Here is a 27,794-nt window from a genome sequence, read left to right on the forward strand (position 1 = left end):
AACCGGTTTCGGCTGTCATATTGTTTCTTAATCTGGGTGCTGGTTATAGGCATGTGTTCTCTTTGTGAATAGTTGATTTGGGTACTTGTCAGTATGCATGTTATATTTCAGTTTAAAAACATTTTTATTTATTCATGTGAGAGATTTGTTGTTCCATGTATTGATATATTCATTGGTTGATTCTTGTATGTGATGTGCCCTCACCAGGGATGGAATCCACAACATTGCCATATCACGATGACGCTCTAACAATTGAGCTACCCGACTAGGACGAGTCAATTTTTTAAAAAATGTTTTTTATTGATTTGATAAAGGGAAAGAGAAACATCGATGGCTGCCTCCTGCACGCCCCCTACTGGGGATGGATCCTGCAACCAAGGGCATGTACCCTGGCGGAGAATCAAACCTGCGACCTTTTGGTGCATGGGACGAGGCTCAAGCAACTGAGCCACAGCGGGCAGGGCCGATATTTAAAGTTTATAGAAACTGAGAGGTTCATTATCAATTCTTGCATCATCTGCCAGCGCGTGCCCACCACACTGGTCGCTAGGCGCTGAGATCATGCAGGGAGCCCGAGCATCTCCGCCTCCCGTTTCTCCCCCGTGATTGGCTGGCCTCCTGGCCAATGGCGGAAGGCTGCTCCGCTCTCTGCGTCTCCCGCAGCATCCGCGAGCTGCAGCTCCGCCGCTCAGCGGGTAGGTGGCGCTGTGAGCACACCGACGCCTCGGCCGAGGGCAAACTTGGTCCCCGCCCTCTCTGATTCCTCTGATTCTGAGAAATGGAGAGAGACAATGCTCCCGCACCTCCAGCCTCTGTGTAAAATTCTTTTGTGGCTTTTTCCGCCTGTACGTCTCTCCCGTGCTGGTCCGGACTCCCAGGCCCCGCCTTGGACCTACTCTGGCTTTTGGGTCCCAGTCATTGGGGCCTCCAGGGCAGTGCCCCAAATCTTGACAGCGGCCCAGGCCGGCAGTCGGAACTTCTTTCTGTCGAATAATTGTTTACTGGGCGATTTATTCTGGAGTGGAGGCTAGCGGTGGAGTACAGGGCGGCTGCCCCAGGGTTGCCTGCTTCCTGTGGTTGGCTTGCTCAGCGGACACCCGCCCTCCTTAGCACGGGAAAGAATTGCAGAGCTGGGAGGACTTTCCTTGATGGTTCTGTTAGGTCATCCAGGGAAACCCTGCCCGAGCCCCTGCCTTATGCCTGGATCTATACTGGGGACATCAGCGGTGACCAAGAGTCCCAGCCCTTTCCTCACCGGGCTCACAGTCTGGTGGGAGAGAAAGACCCATCACCAGACATGGACAATCCAGGGTGGTCAGGGTTTGGGTGAAGGGGCCTAAGGAGCTGTTTGTGGGAATCAAGACCGGCAGTCTGACCCAGCCCGGCAGGTCAGGGAGGGCCTCCTGGAAGAGGGGACATCTGAGCTAGCATCTGAAAGAGGGGTAGGAGTTAGGCATGGGACAAGGACTGTATCTTTTTAGCTACCATGCATTTCCCCAGAGCCTGTCATCATCTCCTTTGTTTAACATTGAATTCTTTTATTTATTAATGAACAAATATTTATTGTGGATTATTTGCCAGATGGAGGAACTAGCCAGAGTCCCTGACGTCAAAGGGCTCACACATAAAATGGTGATACCAATACAGAACTTCAAACTCTGATGGAGTGCTATGAAGAATGACGAGAGTGCCCTAGCTGGTTTGGCTCAGTGGCTAGACTAGAGTGTGGACCTGTGGACTGCTGGGTCCCGGGTTCGATTCCGGTAAAGGGCACATGCCTGGGTTGCAGGCTCGATCCCCAGTAGGGGGCGTGCAGGAGGCAGCTAATCAATGATTCTCTCTCATCATTGAAGTTTCTCTCTCTCCCTCTCCCTTCCTCTCTGAAACCAATAAAAATATATTTTTAAAAAAGAAAAGAATGACGAGAGTAATCTATCCACTTGTCTGGGTTTGAATCGCAAATCTGCCACTTACTAGCTGTGTAACCGCTCTGTGCCATAGTTTAGTAGAATAATAACTATAGTCTAAACATTAATTAACTCACTTGACCCTCCACAACACCTTTTGAGTAAAGTGCTTCAGAATGCTGCCTAGCCTAAAGTGCCCATTCGTATCAAAGAATGATGGGTCAGGACAAATATGGGAGGCCACCCTGAAGAAGTGACTTCAACTTGAGACTTGAAGGATAAGGAGTTGATGGGCTTAAAAAGGGGGAGGGGCCTGGCTGGGGTAGCTCAGTGGTTCAGCATCAACCTGTGAACCAGGAGGTCACAGTTGGATTCACGGTCAGGGCACATGCCCGGGTTGTAGGCTTGAACCCCAGTAGAAGGCATGCAGGAGGCAGCCGATCAATGATTCTCTCTCATTATTGATGTTTTCCTCTCTCCATTTCCTTTCTTCTCTGAAATCAAGAAAAATACATTCTAAAAAAAAGGGGGGGTATCTAGGTTCAGTGAATGAACCTAGTCTTCTCTCTTCTCTAGGTGCTGCCAGTTCACAAATTTCCCAAGGTTAGAAAAAACTGGAACACTGCATTGGAGTTATAAAGACATTAATTGGAGAGAGGGGAATCAGGTGCCCCCTTCCTCCATTCTTTCTGGTGTTCCCTCAAGCAATTTCAAAATCACTTACAAGCCAGGGTTGGCAGTAGTTGCCTAAAGAAAATCTCGCCCGCCCATGCACTTGGTTGGCTCCCAGTGCTTAAGACAAACTTCAAAAAAACAAAGGTCACTAACATCTAAGAATGAGATTTCATGCATTAAAAGTGCAAAATTTTTGCCCGGATGGCATGGCTCAGCGGTTGAGCATTGCCCTATGAACCAGGTCATGATTCCCAGTCAGGGCACATGCCCAGGTTGTGCTTGCAGGAGGCAGCCGATCCATGATTCTCTCATCAATGATGTTTCTGACTCTCTCTCCCTCTCCCTTCCTCTCTGCAATCAATATAAATATTTTAAGTGCTCATTTTCTTTTTTGAAAAAAAGGGGTCATGGGAACAACTCTGAGCAGCAATCAGAAAACTTTTATTTAAATGTTTTTATTTATCGAACTTATGGCAACCTCCTGCTGCATGAGAGGATGCTCAACCAACTGAGCCACACCGGGCCGGGCCAGAACTCTTTCATTTGATGGGGTGTTTTAAAACTTGAGCGCATGTAATGTTATCATCGCTTATAGAGCCAGGCATGATTTTCAGCGCTTTTCAACTATAACTCAATTCTCACGACTCTACGAGGACGGTAAGATTATTATTCCATTTTATAGATGAAGAGACTGCGGAGAGAAACGCAAAGCGCAATAGGAAGCACAGCCTTTCTTCGTGCATTCCATAAATACTGACTCGGCGCCCGGAACGCTCATCGTCTGTGATCCGTATTTCCGGGGGGAGCGGGGGGGGGGGCCCAGAGGAACCCCTCCTCAGTTCGGAGGAACTCCAGTGTTACGGAGGGCAGCTTGCCGTCACTACTATTTCCCCTCCGCTCGCCGACGCTGACAGTTGCCTTGCAGTCATCTGTGCAATGCTGACCGGAAAGCCAGGGCTCCCCTCCCGGCTTTCTGGAGACCGCAGAAGCCAGAACCAGTAGCCTGGATGCGAGCGTTGTCTGCAGATTTCCTTCACCGCCGGGGAAAGAGCACGCGCTCCCCAGCCCCGCCCCTTCGCCAGCGACGACCAATGGCGAGGCTCGGTTGGGCTGAGGCGGGCCAACCCCTCCTCGTGCTCCCCAGTCAACGTCTCGGCTGGGTGCGCTCCCCCCTCCTTAGCCCCTCCTCACCGCCCCACGTTACGTCTTCCCCTCTCTCCTCCTCGGTTACCCCGGGAGCTGCAGCTCGCGCGGCAAACCCACCTCCCCTGGCCTCTCATTGGCTGGCCAGGTCCCGCGCGAGCGGAATCGCCCCCGCCCACGCAGGACGGGCCGTGCCTCCCTCCAGCTTTCTCCCGGAGCCGGCGCGAGGAGGGGGGGGGATCGACTGCATCTGAGGCGCGCACCTCCCGCCGGCCACTCCCTCCGCCTCGCGCCTGCAGCTGCGGCGGCCCGCAGCCCCGGCCGCGCACGCGCACTGGCCCACCCCACGCTGCCCGGCCGCGGGGCGCCTCGCGCTCCGTCTCGCGCGCCGCAGTCACTGCAGTAGCGGCATTTTGCTGGGGCGCACGCGCACTGCGCCCTCCGCCGCGGCCGTTCCCAGCGCCAGGCCGCGACGGCGGCAGGGACCCCTCGGGGGTGCACGCGCCCCCGCCTCTCACCCTACTCCGCGCCGGCTGTGCCCCCCGCGGCGCGCTCCCAGGGGCCGTTATCCTGCAACGGTCCCGGCGCCACGCACGCGCAGTAGCGAGGGGGGCGCGCGCGAGGGAGCGGTGGCCGCAGGAAAGAGGTGCCGCCGCCGCCGCCATTGCGAAGGAGGGAGGGAAGGAGCGAGCGAGCGAGGCCGGTCCGCCCTCCCCCTGGTTCCCGCCCCTCCCCCTTCCCCTCCCCGCCCCCCCGGCCCCGAGGGAGAGCCGCGCCGCGGCGGGAGCTGCAAGAGGCGGAGGAGGGAGTCCGCGAGGGAGGGTCCGCCCGGCCCCCCGCCGCCGGAGCCGCCGCCGCCGCCGGAGCCGCCGCTAGACGAGGAGCAGCAGCAGAACATGGCGCCGGGGCCGCCGTCGACACAGCCGGGATCCCGGAGGCCGGGGACGCGCTGAGGGCGCCCCGCTGGTGAGTGCGCGAGCTCGTGGGCCCCGGCGGCGAGGCCGGGCGCCGCCCCGCTGCGGGGTCCTGGGGGAGGCGGGGACCGCGGGGCCCGAAGCCCGCGAACAATGGAGGATCTGGAGGGGGAGGGGAGGGAACGGCCCCCCCAGCGCCCCGGGCCCCGCCGGCCCCGCCGCTTCGTGCCGGGGCCCGGCCCGCGGCGCCCGCCGGCCCTGCGGACGTGCCCCTGACCGCCGCGCCTGGCCGTCCCCGAGTCCGCCTCCGCCCTCCGCCCGGGATCTCGGCATCTGCCTCGCCACCCCCTCCCCACACTCTGCTCCCCGTTCCGCACCCCCCTCCCCTCCCGCCTTGGCCCCTCCTGGACTCTGCAGTGCTCGTGGGACCCCCCTTCCGCAGTCACCCTTCTGCGCCCCTCCATTCTGGACCCCCCGCTTGGACATCCGTGACCTCCCTGCCTCTCCTCCGACCCCGCTCCCTCCTGCCCTCCTCGCTGACCTGCCTGCTCTTCCCCTCCTCGCGGGGCCGGTTTCCTCCCCAGGAGCTGTCCCTCTAGGACCCGCGGCCCCACCTCCTCGGGGAGCCTTCCGAGACCCCGTTGGTCTGGCCCTGCCGTCCCGGGGGCCTCTCCTTGGGCTTGATCTCACCTCCGTCCTGGGCCCCGCTGCCCCCTCGCAGCACCTGCTGCTCCCCGGGGGTGCCCCTGGCTCTGTGACCTTCCACACCTCAGCTCTGGCCCCGGCTCCCTCATGCTGTCCCCTCCATCTCCTCCCATCTTTCTTCTTCTTCTTTTTTTTTTTTTTGTCATTCAGACCCTTCCCTCTCTTCCAGACCTGCCTGCCCCCCGGTTCTTCTACCCCTTGCCCAATTCCAGCTCTTGCTGTGCCCCCTAACCTGCTTGCTTTCCGACCGACCCTGCCTTTCTTGAAGCAGCCTCCTCCCCAGCCCTGACCCTGCAGAGCTCTGGTTTCTGCCATGCACGTCTCTGCCGACTCTCCCCAGCCCAGCCCGGCTTTTCAGCCCAGCCTCTCCCCAGCCCAGCCCGGCTCTCCAGCCCAGCCCAGCCTCTCCGCAGCCTCGGTGCTGCCCCGAGGACTCCGTCTGCCCAGGGTTCTTGAGGGTTTTCTCTTCCCACCTCCTCTTTGCCATTCTTGAGCCGTTCCATTCATTTGCCGCCACCCCTGTCTTTGACCTGTCTCGCCTTCAGCTCTTTCCTTTTTTTTTTTTTTTTTTTTTTTTTTGCTCCAAGTCCTCTCGTCTCCATTTTGGCCCTTTACCTCATTAGACCACCGTTAACTTCTCCCTGACCCATCGCCCCCTTCCCCTCCCGTCCTTCATGTCATAGACCTGCCCCCAGGCCCTTTCTGCACCTGCTCTTCCATGTGTTCGTCGCTGCCCCATCCTCTCCAACGTCTTCCTCCCAGCGCTGCCTCCTCGGAGCTGTCCACTTGCTCACCTGTGTTTTTGGACCCGTTTCAACTTTCCCTGGGGCTGTCCCTGCTTGGAGTGGTCCTCTTTGACCCCGGGCCTCCTAGCCGCCTCCGCCTCTGCGGCTTCTCAGTTCTGAGATGACCGCCTCGCCTTCTCTCCCCCCACCATCTTGGTTCAGCGCTCAACCTCCACTCTCTCCTTTCTGGTATTTGCCCTCCTCACGTTGCCCTGCCTCATACCTTCTTTTGAGCCTTCCTTCCCTGAATTCTGCCCAGAATTAGAGCTGTCTTTTCAAGCATTCCTTCCTATCATCGCCTGCCTCCCCACCCCCAGAATCCCCTCTTGGAGCCTCCTGAGTTTTTGGATGGATTCTCCCTCCCTTTGAAACCCCTCTCCCCATTTTGTTCCTCATTGATTTCTTTCCTCCCTTCCCTTTTCTGTCCCCTAGTGTCCTGCCAGGCTCTTCCCATTAAGTTACCAGACTTGCTTCTCCTAGCTCCCCTCCCGGGCCCCACCCATTCCCCATTGAGTGCTCCCCCTCTTCAGGCATGTCTTCCTCTAGTCTCCATGCTCAGCGTTGGAGAGGAAGGGGCTGGGTTGGATCTAGGGTTCTGTAGGCTCTGATTTAGACTGCACATTCCCTCTGCTCCCTGATCCTGCGGGTTTTATCCTGAGGAATCCTGTGAGATCTGGGTACATAGGTGGGTGCTGGTTGATTGGTCACTGCTCTCTGGAGTCTGGGAGTGTCCCCCCATCTCCCCATCCCCTGTTACCAAGGTTAGTTGTGGGGGAGCAGATCTCTTTCCAGCGCCCCATTTTCTTTTCCTCCCCCATTTTGATCCCTGTCCCTTCAGTTCCCTGGGCTTTGCTGCTTTGTGTCCTTCAGAAAAGGAGAGTGCAGCTGCTCACAGGTCTTGCTTCTCTTTTTCCCTCCCCCCCTTTCTCTGAGCTTTTGTAAAGAGACAGTTGTACCCTCTCCCCCTTCCACCTCCAAGCCAGCACCCTTTGGGAGAACTTAGAAGTGTGCTTTTTGTTTTGTTTTGTTATGCAGCTGACAAGTCATATTTTTGTTTTACCCCTGTCTGGGGAAATGCTGGTTCTCAAGTTCTCCCCAATCTAACCAGGGGCTGTGGACACACTTAGCGTTTACTGCTCTGGGTCTGCACAGGAGTCGTGCCTTCTCTCATGGCCTCTGGTTTGCACTGTGACTTGTGGGAGGGGTAGGGGAGAGTGGGCTTATTTCTTTTTTACCTCTGCCCCTGGAAGGCTTCAACTTCCTGGTCTTGAAAATAGTGAGGGCCTGGGTTTGGAAAGCTCTTTGCGGTTGTTTGTTGAAAGAGAGTGCCAAGTGTCACTCAGATTTCTGCCCTCTGGTATTGCAGGCACTTCCACCCACAGGAGTTGAGTGCCTCCGGGCAGATTCATGCTGGGTTGTGGGGGGAAGGGGCTCACTGCTGTACAGGGTTATATGGGTGGGCCTGACATGTCCCAAGCCTTTTAAGGGACCTGATTTGATAGTGAGAAAGCGGTGCCAGAAACGGGCTGATTTGGTTGGATTTTTGGTCTTATTACCTGGGAAATGTAGCTTAGCCACCTTTCCTTGAGCTGTTTTCTTCAGTGATCTTATGTTGGGGGTGGGGTTTAGGAAATTCATTCAGAGGAAGAGGTGGTTTTTACAGAAAAGCCATCCAACTATTTTCCTTCCTTAACTTAGGAGAGGGAACCTTTTGCATGTCCTAGGTTTATTTATTTTACTTCTTAAGTAAATCAAAAGCCTGATTTCCCCCCTTAGGAATTGGCCTAGGGCAATTGCATATTAAAGCATCCATCCAGCTGTGAAGGAACATTTACTGGAAGGACTCTATTTCTTAACTGAGTTATGATCAAACTTTATTTACTTCAGCATTTATTTAAAAATAGTTTTATGTGAACACATTTGAAATAAAAAAACATTGACTGTCATCTACAAAATTGGACCATTGATCAACTGACTCATCACATGTTAGGGCATTTGTATGTAAGACAATGGGCAGGGCTGGCTGGGTAGTAGATCCATATGGCTCTTTTAGCTTCTAACTTCTTAGAACTTTGAATTTTCTGACAAGCAGAGGCTGGTAATTTTAATTATGTATGGCATGTATCTTCACCATTATTGACTTGAGAATTTTGATTCATTTCCCCTGGTTTCTGTTAATTTCTGAATTTTGGCCTTGTGAATTATGATTAATTCTCTGAATTTTATGGTCCCCATGTTGGTATAAATAGTTGTGTGTGTTGTGTGTGTGTGTGTGTGTGTGTGTGTTTGGAGAAGAAGGGAGAGGGATAGAGAGATAGAAACTTCCATGAGAAAGAAACATCATCGATCAGCTGCCTCCTGCACACCCACACTGGGGATCAAGCCCAAAACCAGGGCATGTGCCCTGACCGGGAATCGAACCCGTGACCTTTTGGTTCTGAGTCATTGCTCAACTGATCAGCCACACCGGCTGGGCGGTATAAATAGATTTTAAAAAATCTTAATGTGGAAATGGCAGCTAATTAAGAATACAAACAACTGTGTGCAGTACTGCTCTGTGTTCCAGGGTTTTAGCACCACTGGCAGGATAGAAAATTTCTGCATGCCCAAAGCCCAAGTTTACATAATAGGAAGAGAGGAGACAGAAGAACAAAGAGCTGATTTTTCTTCCTCACTGGTAACTGATGTTCCAGAGACTGTCAGATTTCTCTGATGGTAGCAGAGGCTCTACCCCAGTATCAACATTTGCTCTCATGATGGAATTGGGTGCTACAGAAATCCGAGGTGGTAGCCTTGGCCTTCTGGAACAGTGAATGTGCCAGGTGGGGCTGGGTGTGGAGCAGGAGATGGTGGTAGACGACTGTTTTCAACCTAGTGACATGTCTTCAAGGGCTTTTGCCCTGCCTAGAATATCTTTGCAGTACTGGCCTGCTCAAAGTTCTCTTCTTTTTTTTTTTTTTTTTTTAAATATATTTTATTGATTTTTCACAGAGAGGAAGGGAGAGAGAGAGAGAGAGTTAGAAACATCGATGAGAGAGAAACATCGATCAGCTGCCTCTTGCACATCCTGTGCCCGCAACCCAGGTACATGCCCTTGACCGGAATCGAACCCGGGACCTCTCAGTCCGCAGGCTCACGCTCTATCCACTGAGCCAAACCGGTTTCAGCCTCTTCTTCTTCTTCTTCTTCTTTTTTTTAACCCTTTTTTCTGGTTATGTTCCCCGTACCTTACATATCTCCCCTTTTTTTTTCTTGGCACAATGTATTTTTCTTGGCATGAAACATTTAAGACAATAGGCGGGGGGGAAATAGTCATTCCTTTTGATCCGGACACATGGAAGGAGTTGTCCACGTGTAGATCCATGGGCCTGATGGTGGCTTTTGGCAAAGAACAGGCTGGGAGGAGTAAGAGTTGCACAGATGACTAAACCACAGCTTCAGCCCTAGCCTGTTTGGCTCAGTGGATAGAGCGTCGGCCTGCAGACTGAAGGGTCCCAGGTTCCATTCAGGCCAGGGGCACATGCCCGGGTTGCGGGCTCAATCCCCAGTGTGAGGCGTGCAGGGAGCAGTCGAGCAATGATTCTCTCTCATCATTGATGCTTCTCTCTCTTCCTCTCCCTTCCTCTCTGAAATCAATAAAAATACATTTAAAAAAATAAATAAACCACAGCTTCATAGGTATTTATTTATTTAGTCAGTCTGTATGTGATGGGAAAACATGAGGTCAGTACAGTTGGAGATTGAAAAGGTGAGAGTGGTTTTTCCTCTCTAGTCTCCTCTGCTTTTCCATCATCGGTTTGTGGGGTTCTGAGGTGTTAGAACTCTTGCAGGGCCTTCCTGTGATCTGCTGTATTGTCTTCACCACCTGGTGATCTGAACTGCCTTAATTTACCCAGTCAGTGGGACATTTTATGGGTCATCTAGTCCAGTTGTTTAAATTACCTTTTCTACACTTTATAAAATAGGTAAATTTGGAGATGCCCTGCTTGAAGTTGGAGGAAGTTGACTAGCAGAAATCCCTTGAGCTTGGAACAACACAATTTGAAAATTAGTGCTTGGTCTGGCCGCCTAATTTACAGGTGGGGAAATGGAAGGCTTGCAAAAGGGGTATGGGGACAGACCTCCTGTCATAGTTGAAAGAGTACTAGACATACCGGTGGGAGACCTTCTGGTCTGGGCTTAACCCAATTATTTGGAATGTTGGGCAGATCGCGTCACCTCTTCGGACTTCACATTTCCTAGTCTGAAGGGTACTGTTCCGTCTACCTGATTGTAGATTCTTGTTCTGAGTCACATACCAAATTAGAGCTGGGACTGGACTCCTGGTGTTACTCTGACTACCTCTCTCCCAAATTATGTTCTGTAACCCAGAATTGGGGGTAGGGGCTCTTTCCTGGGGATGCAGTATAATGAACTGGATTACCTTTGTTGTATACTTTTTCAAATGTAAAATAAACATTGCCTCTCTTTCATCCATTTGCAAGAAAATTAGTTTCTAATTTAGGGGTAAAAGGGGCATCCAGATTGTATTAACTATAACTACATAACTAAAACCATATACCTCTTTAAAAAACAATATGGACTTTTTCAAGCTGAGTCATTGTTAACGTAGGCTCTCAAATAGCAATGGTCTGAATAGCACTTGAATTGCTGTCATTAAGAAATGCAAACAAATCATTCGTGTTCATCTTCCTGAAAGTTTATTTCTATTTAAATTTTGATATAGTGCTCCATCTATGAAGAATTCTTGAAAATAACTTACTAACAGTCTAATTTTCATTTATTTGCTTCTCTGATAATTAAGAAACACCCTTAAGTTGGTAGATTAGCAGAGAACCAGGTACTTTCAGCCATGAAGCTGAAAAAGTAACACTTATTTTAGTTGAAAACAGCCAGACTTGCCTATCTCCTTCATCTTCCTTTATTTAAATCAGGGGTCCTCAAACTTTTTAAACAGGGGGCCAGTTCACTGTCCCTCAGACCGTTGGAGGGCCGGACTATAGTTTGAAAAAAAAAAACTATGAACAAATTCCTATGTACACTGCACATATCTCATTTTGAAGTAAAAAAAACGGGAACAAATACAATATTTGTATTTGCATGTGGCCCGCGGGCCGTAGTTTGAGGACCCCCCGATTTAAATGAACATTTTCATTTTATGAAATTTCCAACAGTTGTGACTGTTGCATTATGCATCTGTAGGTATTTCATACCTTTTTGCTCTCTTAGAGTCTCTGCATTCTTATTGGAAAATGCCCTTTTGCTGGTCACTGTAGTAATATTTGTACTTGGTAATAGAATTCGAACTATTTTTTAAATATTTTTTTTATTCATTTCAGAGAGAAAGGGGGAGGGAGAGAGAGAGAGAAACATCAATGATGAGAATCATTTGATCGGCTGCCTCCTGCACACCCCCTACTGGGGATCGAGCCCACTAGCTGGGCATGTGCCCTTGACTGGAATAGAACCTGGGACCCTTCAGTCTGTAGGCCGATGCTCTATCCACTGAGCCAAACTGGCTAGGGCAGAATTTGAACTACTAAAAGGCAGCTTCCTATGGTGCAAAGAATGTTGAGCTGGGACTGGCCCTGGCTCTATCGCTTACTGGCTGTGTGATTTTCATTTCTTTGGGCTGCAGTTACTTCATTTAAAACAGGTGGGGAACATCTGGCTGTGGACTGTATAAGGCCCTCAAAATCAATTGGTCTGGCTCTGCCAAGGCATTAGGGGTGAGTTAGTTAAATGTGTAACCAAATATAGCAGGCTAAGTTTTTAAAAAATATGTTTTTTATTGATTTGAGAGAGGAAGGGATTGGGAGAGAAACATGAATGATGAGAGAGAATCATTGATGGGTTGCCCCCCAACATGCCCCCCACTGGGCATGTCCCTGACCAGGAATTGAACTGGGACTTCCTGGTTCATAGGTTGATGCTCAACCACTGAGCCACGCCAGTTGGGCTAGCAGGTTAATTGTTGATAATTTTGTGTGGCCCGTGAATGATATAAATATCCAAATGGCCGTTGTCAGAAAAAAGGTTCCCTACCCCTGATTTAAAAAATAAAGGGATTATACTAGTTGGGTCCCTTTCCACCTTGTTTTATAGCTAATAATACTCAAATGTCTTCTTTCTTTTTGAGGAAGCGGACCCTCTCATATATCTTTCATTTTCTATCACACCTAGCAAAATACCTTGGACATAGTAGACCCCAGTGCATAACAGTGATTGAATTAATACAGGTGTCAAAGCCTTTTTTCTTTTGATGGGGGGAGATGTGTATACTAACTATGAGGTCATTTTTAGGCTTTAAATTCTTAGAGGGCAAGCCTTCCTGGTAGGTATTTAATCTTCATACATATGTATACACATGAATCCTAAGTGTCTTGTCCAGGGTTACACAGATAATAGGTGGTAGAGCTGTGTTAAGAATCTATGTCTAGCTGATTCCAAAACTTGTGCTTATTTTATTAGACTGCCTTGTCTCTGGGAGAGAAGAAGAAGCTATAATTCATGCCCTTGAGGAGTTTATAGTCAGTTATAAACAATTAACTATATATAATACTAGAGGCCTGGTGCACGGCTTCGTGCACCAGTGGGGTCCCTCGGTCTGGCCAGCCCCTATTGGGGCCATCTCGCCCAATCCTGATTGGGGCCACTGGCCGGGTAGGGAACGTGGGAGGTTGGCTGTGGGAGGGGAGGTTGGCTGTGGGAAAACACTCACCACAGGGGGCAGCTCCTGCACTGAGCATCTGCCCTCTGGTGGTCAGTGCACATCATAGGTTCGGTCGACCGGTCATAATGGTCACTTAGGCTTTTATATATACCAGTATAGATAGGGTGGGGTGAGGGAAGTAAATGGTATGTAAACCAATATGATTAATTTCTGGTTCCTTGGGAGGCAATCCCGTAGTAATAAAGATTTTCATATTCAGAAACAGCACACGTAGGTTCTACATTATAATATTTTGAAAAGAATCTATAGCCACAAGTACCAGCTTGTCTTTCTAGCCAGCATATTTTAAAAGTTAAGCATTTTATTTCTGACCCCGATTCAAACCCATGTATAACAAAACTATATAAGTAAACGTATCTAACAGAAAGAAGATAGAAATGTTTGGTCCTGGAATGACTTTTAAATTTATATTTTCTTTGGCAAATAGAAAAGTGCCTGCGTAGCTCTGAACCGAGAGATTTTCTTCTTTTAAGAAAACTCTTGCCGAAACCGGTTTGGCTCAGTGGATAGAGCGTCAGCCTGCGGACTGAGAGGTCCCAGGTTTGATTCCGGTCGAGGGCATGTACCTGGGTTGCGGGCACATCCCCAGTGGGAGATGTGCAGGAGGCAGCTGATCGATGTTTCTCTCTCATCGATGTTTCTAACTTTCTATCTCTCTCCCTTCCTCTCTGTGAAAAATCAATAAAATATATTTAAAAAAAAAAAAAAAAAGAAAGAAAACTCTAGGCAACTAGAATTATATAGATAAAAATAAACTTTGCCCCTTGACTTATTTATGTGGAGCTCACTATAGTCTTTTTTTTTTTAACTGCAATTCAAAAGTTATTAAATAATGTTGGTGGGCTGTTGGCCAGTTTCAGCTAATAGTCTCCTGAAGTGTAAAAAATCATACTTCTCCCCATCTCCATTTCAAGAAAGGTCAAAACTGTGGCTTCATCTATTGCCGCCTGCACTACTTAGGAATAAGACAAAGGAAAATGATTATCTTTAATGCCACAGGCAATTAAAAAGGATTCTTTGTTCAGTAACAAATTGATTGTGTACAAATGAAAGCCAGCACTGCATTAATACAAGATTATTAGATTCTTGAAATCTGCATCTTCAGCCAGAGTGGCTTTCACTTTAAGGGAATGTTTTGCTGAGAATTGGGTACCTAAATGCATGGCCGTAAAAATAGCACCAGGTCTTTATTTTTCAAAAATGTTTATTAAATATGTAGATGCAAGGTTGGTGGATGCTGTTTTTTTTTCCTTTCTGTTTTATATTTTTATTTTATAGATGCTATTTTTTTTAATACCAAATCATTGGATACTTTTTAAAATGTTGCAGGCCTATAGGAAATACCTTCCTCTGATTGGTCAGCCAGTTGAGGAATGTAGATAAAACCTTTGATAAATGAGGGAAAAGGGGAAAGGGCCCCTGACTGATTCAGGAGTGGGTCTCAGCTATTGGCATATGCCCAGAATTAATAAACAGTCACAAAAGCTTAAAAATGGCAAAATTAGCTAAAGCAATTGTGATTTGATGTTTTGTGTGTGTATCCAAGGAATACATATGTTTTCTTGTGTACAGATCCCCTTTTAACATTTTTTTCTTTTCTTTTTTGTTATTAATCCTCACCCAAAGATCTTTTTTCTATTGACTTTTAGAGAGAGTGGAAGAGAGGGAATGGTGTGGAGGGAAGAGAGAGAGAGAAAGAGAGATAAACATTAATATAGAGAGAGACACATTGATTGGTTGCTTATTGCAAGTGCATGCCCTACCCCCAGTCGGACCAGGGATTGAACCTGCAACCCAGGTACATGCCCTTGACCAGAAAGTGAACCCAAGACCCTTTGGTGGGAGGGGGAGAGACAGAGAGAAACATCGATGTGAGAGAGACACATCAATTGGTTGCTTCCTGCATGCCCCCCTACCAGGGCTGGGGCCAGGGAGGAGTCTGCATCCAAGCGAGGTATGTGCCCTTGACCAGAATCGAACCCAGGACACTTCAGTCTGCAGGCCAACACTCTATGCACTGAGCAAAACTGGCTAACAGCACTTTATCGATGTTTTATAAGTGGTGATAATAGTAACCACCAATAATAATGGCACCCCTAATGCCATTTTTGTGACCTTGGACAAGTCATTTATTGTAATTTGAATTCTTGTCTATAAATAAGCCTATTTTTTTTTTTTTAAATTAAGGTACTACTTACGTGTAGAAAAACACATAAATCTTAAGTGTACATATCTGAATTTTCTACATATTGTACAAACCCCTTTTATATGCTGGGGCATAATTTACTTTTCCACACAATTCTTAAGTTGAAAATGATTTGGGAGTCTCTATTTGAAAGGCACAAATATAAGTGTGTAAAACGATATTTATAACTTCTCCAAGTTTGTTTAAGGTCACATATCTGATAAAGAATGTGATAATACCTATCTGGTACAAATCACCACAAGTATCGGAAAGCATTCTTTTGATATCAGATCTTCCCTATCTGTGTTGTACTTCCAGATATTTTGGTCACTGCTGATACTATCATGATGGGTAAACTGTGGACTTTTTGAAAAGCAGTTTGGTAATGTTTTAAGAGACATACTGTCCTTGACCTACTTATAGGGATCTGTATGGACCAAGAAATAGAGATGAGGATAAGGATTGTCTACAGAGATGTTAACTATAGTGATGTGCATAAAAAAGTAAAAGAAACAATCTAAATGTTTTAGCTCTAGGGCAGTGATTTTCAGTTGGGGTGTCAAAAAATTTTTTAAACGTGCAATACCTGACTGATCTCTTTTCCTTTATATTGTCAAATTAAAAAATGACAGTAGCCAACACAACAATAGCTGTTTGGCGTGAATAAATCAAAGTTATACCTATTTTTTTTGACAGATCAGCACCAAAAAAACTTATTTAGTTTTTTAGTGTGCCACAGAATTTTAGTAAGTAGCTTATGTGTGCTATGAGATGAAAAAGGTTGAAAATTGTTGCCCTAGGGGAATGGTTGCTTTATGGAAAAGTACGAAGTCATTCAAATAGATTGTTTTAGAAAATTCTTGACATGGAAAGGTGCATACAAAATAAAATTTAAGTATGAGAAAAAAGCAGGATATAGAACTATAAATAGTAAGATTTCAGTAACTTTAAAATATAAGTCGGAAAAAGTGGAAGAAATACACTAAAGTGCTGTTAGTATTGATCTCTGTTCTGTTGAATTTTGAGTGAAGAAAAATTTTTTCTGAGTTTTCTACAATGATTTTATTTTGACTCAGAAAAAAAAGGATATATATTTTTTTTACAGTGTGGCTGTATTATGTTTGGTTTTTCTTATAAACACTTGAAGGAAAAATTGAGCTGAAAAGCAAGAAATTAACAATAGTGCGATCTATTGGACTCTAGTGCCGTTGAAGGTGAGGCAATTACCCTTTCTTGGAACAATACTGAATTATTAGCAATATGAATCAGTTAATAACAAAAGTATGCTTATTGTGTACCAGGAGACGACTGAGTGTTCCCTCATGTCCTCCTAACAATAATCCTCTGAGGTAGGTGGTATTTCATTTTCTTCTGGGGAACTGAGGCTTCAGAGAGGACTTGCCCGGGGCCGTATGGCTAGTAGGTCCCTGAGGCAGTCTAGTTGCGAGCCTTTGCCCTGAGCCCCGCTCTCTGTCACCTTCTCTGGTGTGCTTTTCACTGTCAGAGGCGAGGAGAACGAAAGTCTACTTCATGTTTAATAGCTACAGCTAAACCCTACGCTCTCTTTTCAGAAAGGTAACCCTTCCCCCACCATATTTATTTTAAGAGAAAGGAGCTATTAGTTTATTACTTTTTCCTTTTCTTGGTGAAAATAAAAAAATGGCCATGAAATTAGTTATATCTCCCCTTTCATGAGCCAAAAGTCTTTAAATAAATGAGATTTAAATAGTTCTATTTATTTAATATGTTTAATTTTATTTAAATATTTAAATAATTAAGGGCTATGAAGCAGAAGAGGGAACAAACTAGTTCTTTGTAGCTTCAGAGGATAAATGTTTTCCTTTTTCTCTCCATTCAACCAGCGTTTGGGTGTCTGCACTGTTTAGAGTACCAGTTATACAAAACACGTGATCCTCCTCTCTCAGAGGGTTTATACACCACTTAGAAAACAAAAGCAATTCTTTCCTTACAGGTAACACAAGGAACACCCTGTTTCTGTACCAGAAAGTGAAAAATTTAGAAGACCAGTGGCCTGATTTTTCCTCCTGATCTTATCTTAGAGAATTAAGTGTGACTAAACATTTCAACTGAAGAATGCATTGACTAGGACAGTGGTTGGCAAACTGCGGCTCACGAGCCACATGCGGCTCTTTGGCCCCTTGAGTGTGGCTCTTTCACAAAATACCACGTGTGGGCGCGCACGTACAGTGCGATTGAAACTTCGTGGCCCATGCGCAGAAGTTGGTATTTTGTGGAAGAGCCACACAAGGGGCCAAAGAGCTGCATGTGGCTCTCGAGCCGCAGTTTGCCGACCACTGGACTAGGATGATAGATTTCATCTTACTATGAGAAAGAACCTTTTAAGAAAGTGGTCCAAGTTCATGTTCATGTTTTATCTTGAATAAGAAAGAACTTGGAGACTTAAAAATTTACCTTGTTTGTTTTTATTATTATTTAACAAGACATTTGCATACCCATATATCTGTTTATTTACTGGTAATTTCTTTCATGAGGGAGAGTACCAGCAGACCTGATATTCAAGTGCAGAGTGAGGGGGTTTACATTCAGACATGAGGAAGAAATTGTGAAATCACTTTGGAAGCTCCACAGGACTTTTTTGTTTTGTTCCCACATTTATTCTGTGAACCTGTCACATTTATTCTAGAACATGTCAATAGGAGCACAATGTTAGTTGAAATAAAGGTAAGAATTTTTTGGAGAAAGCAGGAGAAAATTAAGTCTCTGGAGTCTTGCAGCCCTTAGATTCTTGGAATTCCTCAAGCGATGTAAAATACCCTTTTTGCTGTTAATATTCATTTTGCTTTTCACCATTTTTGTGACCTTGGACAAGTCATTTATTGTAATTTGAATTCTTGTCCATAAATAAGCCTAAATACCTACTCTGCCTGTCACAAGGCTTTTTGTGTTGCAATTCCAGATTTTTTTGAGAACTAGATGCCAAGAATGAGTGTGGAAACTCTGTGAAGTTGGAAAGCAGTTCAGTTTTCTGGGAGAACGAAAGAGAACAATTTGCTTGATTAAACTGTTTAGGTAAACCAGCATGATGGAGTGCCACAAAGGCAGCAGCAGGGGGGAGTCTGAGTCAATAGAGCAGCACATGCTATTGATCTGTTATCTTGTAACTTGCCCCCAGGTAGCAGTCACTTTTAGGATCTGATCAGTAAGTGTCTCACACATCTAAAGGTTAGAGGTCATAGGCCAAGTAGCAGTTGTTGGGATCTGTTTGGTATTCATAATGTTAGGACTGAGGCCTCAGTTACTTTTTCTCTCATCATGACACATGGCCACATTTTGAATGCTCAATTGATAGGGATTGTTATTCTCAACTGGGAAGTTAAGTATTCATTGGGTGCCAGTTCAGTGAAATTCACTGCCTCCTGCTGCTGGGTATTCCAAGAAGGTAGGTAGACTGATTGCAGAACTCTCTTATAAGAGAGTTCTTTTCATCCTTTCATTTTTCTCTACAAGAAAAAACCGGATGTTGGCCCTGGCCAGTGTGCTTAGTGGTTAGAGCGTTGGCCTGTGCACCGAATGATTGTGGTTCGATTCCCGGTCAAGGGTATGTACCTCGGTTGTGGGTTCACTCCTGACCCTGGTCTGGGCGAGTGCAGGAAGAAAGCAGTCGACATGTCTCTCTCACATTGATGTTTCTCTTCCCCTCTTCTCCTCCTCTTCCCCTCCCTCCCTTCTACTTTCTCTCTGAAAAGCAGCGGGAAAATATTCCTCAGGTGAGGAGTAACAAAACAACCAACAAACAAAACCTGACTGTTGCACTCCTCTGCTTGAAAATCTTTTGTGTTGCCCACAAGATAAAGTTCAGATCCTTAGTGTAGCTATAGAATCCTTAACAGCTTGGCCGGTCCTACCTTCCCAGCCTTACACTTACTGGTCTCTAGAACATGCTGTGCTCTTTTTTCTGCCTCTGTGTTTTTGATGAAGCTGCTTCCTCTCAAGAGGGCCCTTACCAATCCTTTTCAGATCAATTTCCTACTCATCCTTCAACATCTCGAGTGTCTACTGTTCTCAGACCTTTCTTCCTGGATTCCCCTCAGCTCTGTTCCATTAGCACTTTGTTGGGGAAGTTATGCTTAATGCTTGTTTTTGTGTAGCAATGTGGTTCTGTGTCAGCAGTCACAAAACACCCATGCTATTCCCTAGCCCTGTCCCCCAGCCACCCAGTTGCCTGCCTCAGTGGTTTACCAGAGATATTTTTCCTTCCAGCGATACTTTGTGCATATGCAGTGTGGCCTCCGCACCCCTGTACAGGAACAGTAGTGTACTCTAATTACTGTTCTGTGTCTTCCTTTTCTTCACAGAATGCTTTGGGAGATCATTCCGTGCTAGCACAAAGGAAGCGTCATCATTCTTTTTGCAGCCTCACGGTGTTCCATTATACAGATGTGCCGTAATTAGCCGGTCTCCTATTGATGGGCGCTTGATTTGTTTCCAGTTCTTTGCTTTTGCAGTCAGCGCTGTAAGGCAGTCTTGAGTATGTATCATTTTGTACGTGGGAGATTATACCTGTAGGAGAGATTCCTAGAAGTGCAGCTCTAGACTTTATGTGCTACAAGAGAGAGTTTTCTTTTTCTGTCTCTTCTACTTTTTGAAATGGGATTTGTTTTCTGTTTTCTACTTTGCCTAATAAGCTGCCTGATTTGGCATGGGTGCCTAATTGATGCCTGAATGGATAGAATAATCTAGTTGGGTAGACATGGCAGATTTTGGAAAAAATTGAATACTGATATCCTAAATCCTGTATGGTCCTTAGCTAGACCCTGGCGTTTACTGCCGTTACTGCAGATATCTCCATGGTGTTGGGCATTACAGTAGCCCATAGGACATGGTTGGAAGGGGTCTGCTAGCTCGCTCAGCTTGGGACAGTTTGGACTTTTCAAAACCCCTCTTCCAATATGACAGTCAACACAATCTCTCTCCCCCCTGTGAGCCCACTCTAGGGGAATCCTTTGGCTCTCCATCAGTGAAACTCGGTCCTCAGAGACTTATGCAGTGACAACAACCAATGCTTCCTTAGTCTTTTCTACATGCCAGGCACCGTTTTATGCACTGCACATGGGCTACCTTATACCTGTCTTACAGGTAAGGAAACTGAGGCAGCACACGTTAGGTAGTAGGCAGAGTAAGAGAAAAGATAGTGACTCTCTCCTCCACTCCCCCTCATTAGGAAGTACCAAACCGTTACACAGCTCTAACCAGGCTGGTTTTATATGTGTGCTCTCTCCTTTCTCGGGTTAACCACCTGTGATTTCACGTATTGACCTTATTATTGGGAAATGCTTCTTCCACTGGAAGGTATTTGGATAAGTATAGTGCATTCTTTGGTTTGTCCCGTTTGGTTTAGCTTACCTGTTAAAGATTTCCAGAATGATCTAGCAGTTAATTCCAATTTTGTTTCCCCCTCTTTTTTAGTGAGGTGCTAATTGGACTTTATAGTCTCGTTTGTTCATTTTAGGGTATTTTCATGTAAGCTTATCTCAGCAAAATATAATCAAAGCCTATTGCCCAACCCATTTCTGTAATGCCCCCTTGAAGTGTTTTGGTTTTGGGGAAATAGCACTGGAAGTTTTGGGATTGCATGATACTGAGGGGAGGGGCCACTGGCATGTGTTGGCTGTCACCAGCCACCCTGGAATGCTCACATTCATACCCATTTCAAATGCACGCCTTCCCAGACCACCCCTCTTTATTTCCAAGGTCTCAGTTGGCACCAGGGCTTCTTTTTTTAAAAAATATTTTTATTGATTTAAGAAAGGAAGGGAGAGGGAAAGAGAAAAACATCAATGATGAGAGAGAAATCATTGAACGGCTGTCGTCCTGGGGATTGAGCCCGCAACTTGGGCATGTGCCCTTGACTGGAATTGAACCCGGGACCCTTCGGTCTGCCGGCCAATGTTCTATCCACTGAGCCAAGCCAGCTAGGGCCAGGGCTTCTTTTTAGGTCCACCCTGTCTACCAAAACAATCTCTACTGTCCTTTACAGTCGCCACTAGCCACATATTTCTAGTTGAAATGTAGCTCGTGGAACTAAGAAATGGAATTTCACATTTTATTTAATTTTGATTAAACTTTAGATGGCTGAAGTATTAAAGAGTGCAGCTCTAGACTTTTATGTGCCACAAGAAGAGATTTTTCTTTTTCTGTATCTTCTAACTCTGGCACAGGACCGTGCTCTTTTTGTATTTGTTGGATGTCTGATAAATAGCCCTCAATGGCTGAAATAAGCAACGTGAAAATACTCCTTAAATTCTACTTCCCAAGGATAACCATTGTTGACAATTTTGTTTTAATGGTAGAAAAAATTTCCCATTTTTATTAACATTGCAATGATTTCTGCATAGGATTCATCCTTGATTTTAGAAATTGACATCAATCAAGGTGGTTGTGCGTTTGGGAATTTTAGGAGATGGAGGCTTAGAATGCAGGTCATTTATGTAGAAGCACTACCAGTATCACTCAAGTACCTTCATAAAGGTTGTTGTGACATAATGGAATTTTGTCCTAATGATTAGAGCCCTTAGAGAAAGTCTGGGAGAGGATAAATCATCCTTCTTCCCTCTTCCATATCCCAGATAAATTTTGCCAGCTTTTTTTTTTTTTTTTTTTGAGGATGAGTTGGGTGTTTTTGGCTTGACTCCTTCTTGGGGTGGTTAGGGTATTTGAAGAAAGAATAAAGAGGATTTATTACTTGCAGGCAAGACTGAAGAAGCAGAAATGGATCTGCTTAAATTTATTTTCTGTTCCATAGTGGAAGCAGTGCATAGGTTCTTTCTGTAAATTATGTGTGTGCACGTGCGCGCGCATGCACATATGAAAGCACGTGTGTGGAAACTCATGTTTGTTTTTTGTTTTTTTAATATTTTTATTGATTTCAGAGAGGAAGGGAGAGGGAGAAAGATAGAAGATCAATGATGAGAGAGAGTCATTGATTGGCTGCCTCCTGCCTGCCCCCCTCGGGATCGAGCCCGAAACCCAGGCATGTGCCCTTGACCTGGTATCAAACCTGGGACCCTTCAGTAAGCAGGCCGATGCTCTATCCACTGAGCAAAACCAGCTAGGGCTCATATTTGTTTTTAAAGATGTCACTGAATTCATTTTTTTTTGTTAAGTTTTCTTGAATACCTAATAGTCTTGCTACTCCAAATTGTGTCTGTTTTGATAACTTCTATTCTGAAATGATGTGTTTGTTTACCTTTGAATAGGCTTATGAGGTTGGGAGATGGGGAGGCATCGATGGAGAGAGTGATGATAAATGATAAAACCGTGGTGCTCAAAAGTAAAGGAAAGAATTTTTAAAAAAGTATTTGAGTTAAGTGGAATGTGGGATCTTGGATTAGATCCTGGAATAGAAAAGAAAATGAATGGAAAAAACGGCAAAATCAAAATAAAGTCTGTAGTAGCCTGTAGTTTAGTTTTTGTACCAAACATAATTCCTTTGCTTTGACACTTATACCATGGTTATGTTAGCATTAGGGGAAGCTGGGTGAAGGGCCATATGGGGACCCTTGTAAGATCTGGAACTTTTCTGTCCATCTAAAGTTATTCCAAAATAAGTTTTTAAAAAAAAGCCAAGAAGAGCAAGAGCATTCAAGGGCTGTGACTTCACCAAGGAGGGAGTGGTGTGCATAAATTTGGATTATGTAAGGGTCCTCCAGGAGCTCTGCCTGTCTGTCTACTTCCCTCCTTAAACTCAGTGTTCCAGCCTTGTTGGCTGATTGGAACTCTCCCAGAGATCTTTGCTTCTGGGCCTTCTCATATAGTTTCCTTTTTTAGGGTATATACTTCTGCCACCACCAAAAGAACCACCAAACAAGGGAAAAAAACACACGCACACACACGACGACTTAAAACCTTAACTAATACGTTTTAATCCTTTAGGTCTGGCTTAGATTTTTTAAAATCCTCACCTGAAGATACTTTTCCATTGATTTTTAGAGAGAGTAGAAGGGGGGAGGGAGAGAGACATCCATGTGAGAGAGACACATTGGTTCCCTCCCACTGGAGTTTTGACTGGGGCTGGCCATGGAGTCAAACTGGCCAGGGCTGGCTTAGATTTGTTTTTTTCTCAGAAAGACTTCCCTGACCCTCACTGGTCAGCCCCGTGCCTGACTTTGCCTCTGAATTTACCCCTAATGTGGTACTTACTGTGTTTGGATTGCCTGTGCTCTTTTCTCTTCTCCAACTGCGTCTTAAGCTCCTTGAAGACAGGGGCTGTTCTTTTCATCATTTTATCTCTAAGCATATAACTCAGGAATTTAGGCATCATTGATGTTCAAGAAATGTTTCTTGAATAAATAGCTCCACAAGAAGATGCACGACTCCTGCTCTCAGCCTCTTGGGCTCCACTGGCAGTTTCCCTCATGCCCTTAGGCAGTCGGGGCTATAGTTTGCTATATACGAGCATGTGTGCGCTAGACGGCCAGGTCCCTGCCATCGAGAGAGAAATCAGGACTGCAGAGATGAGAAAGCAGTTGTTTTTTACAGGCTTTTTCCTACATTTCAAGCTCTCAGAGGTCCGATTTAGGAAAATACTTCAAAACCTGCTAGTCATGTAGCATTATCTTTTCCTGTACATGTGAATTTGTATCTCGTTTTACCATAAGAGATAAAGTGTAGGTTGTTTTCAATCTGTTCTTTAGTAAACCAGTCAACAATGATTAATCATCTAGAATGTGTACAACCCTATGTGGAATACATAATATCAGATACGGCCCCTGCTTTTTTGTTGTTGTTAATCCTCACCTGAGGATATTTTTCCCATTGATTTTTAGAGAGAGTTGAAGGGAGCGGGGAGAGACAGAGAAAGAGAGAAACATGGATGTATGAGAGACACATCGATGGGTTGCCTTCCACACAGTCAGGGATCGAGCCTGCAACCCTTCAACTGTGGCTGACGCTCTAACCACTGAGCCCTGGCTAGGGGATGGCCCTGCTTTTGCATTTCTTACATTCTACTTGGGGAAGATAAAATATTGTTGCCCCCACATTTTGTTACTGTGGCTTAACAGCATGAATCAGGTAGCAAGAGGGTGGTGAGACATTGCAAATACTAATACCATCTTCTTTACCTTACATTTCCCTTAAAATCGGTATGCCTTCTAAAAAACAAAATGGTTGGCAAACTTGAGTTTCCTTCAGTTAGATGTGACTGGAAGTGCAGATTCTAAGCAAAGGTTATGCACTTGAGCATCTTTGACCTTTAAGGGCTAGCGATGGGGGAGGTTCCCTGACGCTGGCGAGTGTATGAGCCAAATTGTGGTTCTGTTTATTTTCTGTGAAGAGAGGATCTGTAGCTTCATTTAATTCTCAAAGGAATCCATGACCCAAAAAAGATGAGAACCGCTGGTTTAGAGTAACACCGAGACCCGTGGCCTCGTTTTGCCTCCCTTTTACTTCACTGATTTAGATGGGGTGCTGAGTTTTGTTTTTCCCCAATACTTGTTAGAAGTCCTTGGTGCAGAGAATCCTACTGTTGAACATCTCAGGGAGGAATGTGTAAATTTTTTGGAAGCTTAGTATTTTGGCTCTTAAGTCTTCATGGAATGGCTCATTGTGTAGCAAAAATAATTTTTTTGGTTCGATTTACAAATATTATGAAATGATTACCATAATAGATTTACCTAACATTCACCTATTGATATAAATATCATAAAAATAAGAGAAAGGAAAAAACGTTTCTCCTTGTGATGAAAGCAACAATGTCTTTATGTTTGGCCCTGGCCAGTGTTGCTCAAGTTGGTTGAGCATCATCCCATGCACTGGGAGGTCCCCGGTTCAGTTCCTGGTCAGGGCACGTGTCCGGGTTGTAGGCTCAATCCCTAGTCGGGGAGGGCTGGGGAAGGGGGTGCAGGAAGCAGCTGATTGATATTTCTCTCCCTCTCCCACACTCAAATCAATAAATATATGTTTTTTTAAAATGACTTTAAAAAAGTCTTTATATTTGAAATAATGATTACTGCTTTCCTAGATCCAGGTAGCTGAGCAGTGGTCATAGAAAGATGGAAATGACTAGGTCCTAGGCCAGTGATGGCGAACCTATGACACGCGTGTCAGAGGTGACATGTGAACTCATTTTTTTGGTTGATTTTTCTTTGTTAAATGGCATTTAAATATATAAAATAAATACCAAAAAGATAAATCTTTGTTTTACTATGGTTGCAAATATCAAAAAATTTCTATATGTGACACGGCACCAGAGTTAAGTTAGGGTTTTTCAAAATGCTGACACGCCGAGCTCAGAAGGTTCGCCATCACTGGCCTAGGCCCTAACTATGCTTTCGGTGATACGCATGTAAGTGCTCAGAAGGGTAGCTGGTAGTCTTATGGGGACAACTATCATGTAGTATCATGACTGCAATCTTGGAGATGTACAGGGGAGAATAGGAACATGAGGGAAGATTATCTAGACTTTGTTTTATTGAAATATCTCTGTTGATTTATCTCGTCTCACTGATGTGTTGCAAACCTTTGCATCTGAGGGTGTAACCTATTAGGTACTTAGGGCCATTGCCAAGCTTGAGAAGTCCAATAAGAAACATGACAGACAGTAACTGAGGCCCAAGCCTCAGTCATGGGACTCTTTTTTTAAAGACTATTGACACCATTCCCCACCTCCACCCCTCCCACCCCCTTGGACAAGAGTACAGTCATGGGTTGCTTAATGATGGGGATACATTCTGAGAAATGCCTCGTAGGTGATTTCATCACTGTGCAAACACCATCGAGCACACTCTATCCTGCACACCCAGGCTCTGTGGGGTAGCCTATTGCTCCTCGGCTACAGGCCTGTATAGTGGGTTATTATATGAATACCGTAGACAGTGTAACTCAATGATAAGTATTTGTGTATAGAAACATAGAAGTACAGTAAAAATTCTGTATGAAAGATAAAAAATGATGCACTTAACCATGAATGGAGCTTGCAAAACTGGAAGCTGCTCTGAGTGAGTCAGTGAGTGGTCAGTGAATGTGAAGGCCTTGTATACCACTGTAGACTTTATAAGCACTGTACACTTATGAGACACTAAATCAATAAAAATATTTTTTTCAATAATTAACCTTAACTTACTATGATTTTTATTTTATAAATGTTTAAATTTTTTAAACTTAGAAAAATGATCTTTAAAAGTTGCAAGTATTACAGATACCTCCTTTGTCCCCCCATTGACCCCTCCAGCCAGCTCCAGCCCCCTCCCCAGGCCTTCACCACTCTGTTGTCTGTCCATGGGTTATACATATATGCATATAAGTTCTTTGGTTAATCTCTTCCTGCCCTCCACCCCCTTCCCTTTGAAGTATGTCAGTCTGTTGCATGCTTCAGTGTCCCTGGATCTATTTTGTTTGCCTGTTTATTTTGTTCATTAGATTCCACATATGAGTGAGATCATGTGATACTTGTCTTTCTCTGACTGGCTTGTTTCGCTCAGCATAATACCTCCAGGTCCCTCCATGCTGTTGCAAAGGATAAGAGATCCTTCTTTTTTATAATTGCATAGTATTCCATTGTGGAAAGGTACCACAGTTGTTTTTATCCATTCATCAACTGATGGGCACTTGGGTTGTTTTCAGATCTTAGTTATTATAAATAATGCTGCTACGAACATAGGGGTGCATATATTCTTTCTGATTGGTGTTTCAGGCTTCTTAGGATATAGTCCTGGAAGTGTGAGAGCACTGGGTCAAATGGCAGTTCCATTTTTAATTTTTTGAGGAAACTACACACTGTTTTTCATAGTGGTTGTACCAGTCTGCATTCCCACCAGCAGTGTACTAGGCTAGTTCCTTTCTCTCTATATCCTCTCCATCACTTGTTTGATGATTTATTGATGGTAGCCATTCTGGCAGGTGTGAGGTGGTACCTCATTGTCGTTTTAATTTGCATCTCTCTGATAATTAAGTGACATTGAGCATTTTTTCAATTTTTAAAAACTTTCTGACTCCTAAAACAACACTTAGCTTAAAACACAAACACATTGTACAGCTGTACAAAAAATATGTTCTTTCTTGCCTGGCCAGAGTGGCTCAGTTGGTTGCTGGTTTGATTCCTGGTCAGGGCTCGTGCCTGGGTTTCAGGTTTGATCCCTAGTCAGGGTGTGTGCAGAGGGCATCTGATCCATGTTTCTCTCATCTCTCTCATATCCATGTTTCCCTCTTTCCTTCCTTCCTTCCCTCCCTTTCTTTCTTCCTCTCTCTAAGCATGTTTTCAGATGAGGATTAAGGGGGAAAAATATTTTCTTTTTCTTTTTAAAATATATTTTATTGATTTTTTACAGAGAGGAAGGGAGAGAGAGATAGAGAGTTAGAAACATCGATCAGCTGCCTCCTGCACATCTCCCACTGGGGATGTGCCCGCAACCCAGGTACATGCCCTTGACCGGAATCGAACCTGGGACCCTTGAGTCTGCAGGCCGACGCTCTATCCACTGAGCCAAACCGGTCTCGGCATATTTTCTCTTTTTATATCCTTTTCCATAAGCTTTTTCCTGTTTTTAAAATTTTTAATTTTTCTTTTAAAACATTTTATTAAAAACTAAACATAAACACACTTTATTTTTTATTTTTCAATATATTTTTATTGATTTCAGAGAGGGGAGAGGGAGAGATAGAAACATCAGTTGAGAGGGAATCTTAATCAGCTACCTCCTGTACACCCCCTATTGAGGATTGAGCCCAAAACCCAGGCATGTGCGGGCTGGAATCAAACCCAGGACC

The 27,794-nt window shown here is 45.3% G+C and overlaps 1 protein-coding gene across 1 annotated transcript in view; it reads left to right on the forward strand.

The window, feature by feature from the left end:
- Positions 1-4,502: 4,502 nt before the first annotated feature.
- ARHGAP35 (Rho GTPase activating protein 35) overlaps positions 4,503-27,794 on the forward strand; it is a 140,193-nt gene continuing 116,901 nt past the window's right edge. The window contains exon 1 of the mRNA XM_081108191.1: positions 4,503-4,691. The gene's annotated coding sequence lies outside the window, so the exon portion shown is untranslated. The remainder of the gene's footprint in view (positions 4,692-27,794) is intronic.

Source organism: Myotis nattereri, assembly GCF_964212035.1.
Source record: "Myotis nattereri genome assembly, chromosome: 15".
Taxonomy (NCBI): domain Eukaryota; kingdom Metazoa; phylum Chordata; class Mammalia; order Chiroptera; family Vespertilionidae; genus Myotis; species Myotis nattereri.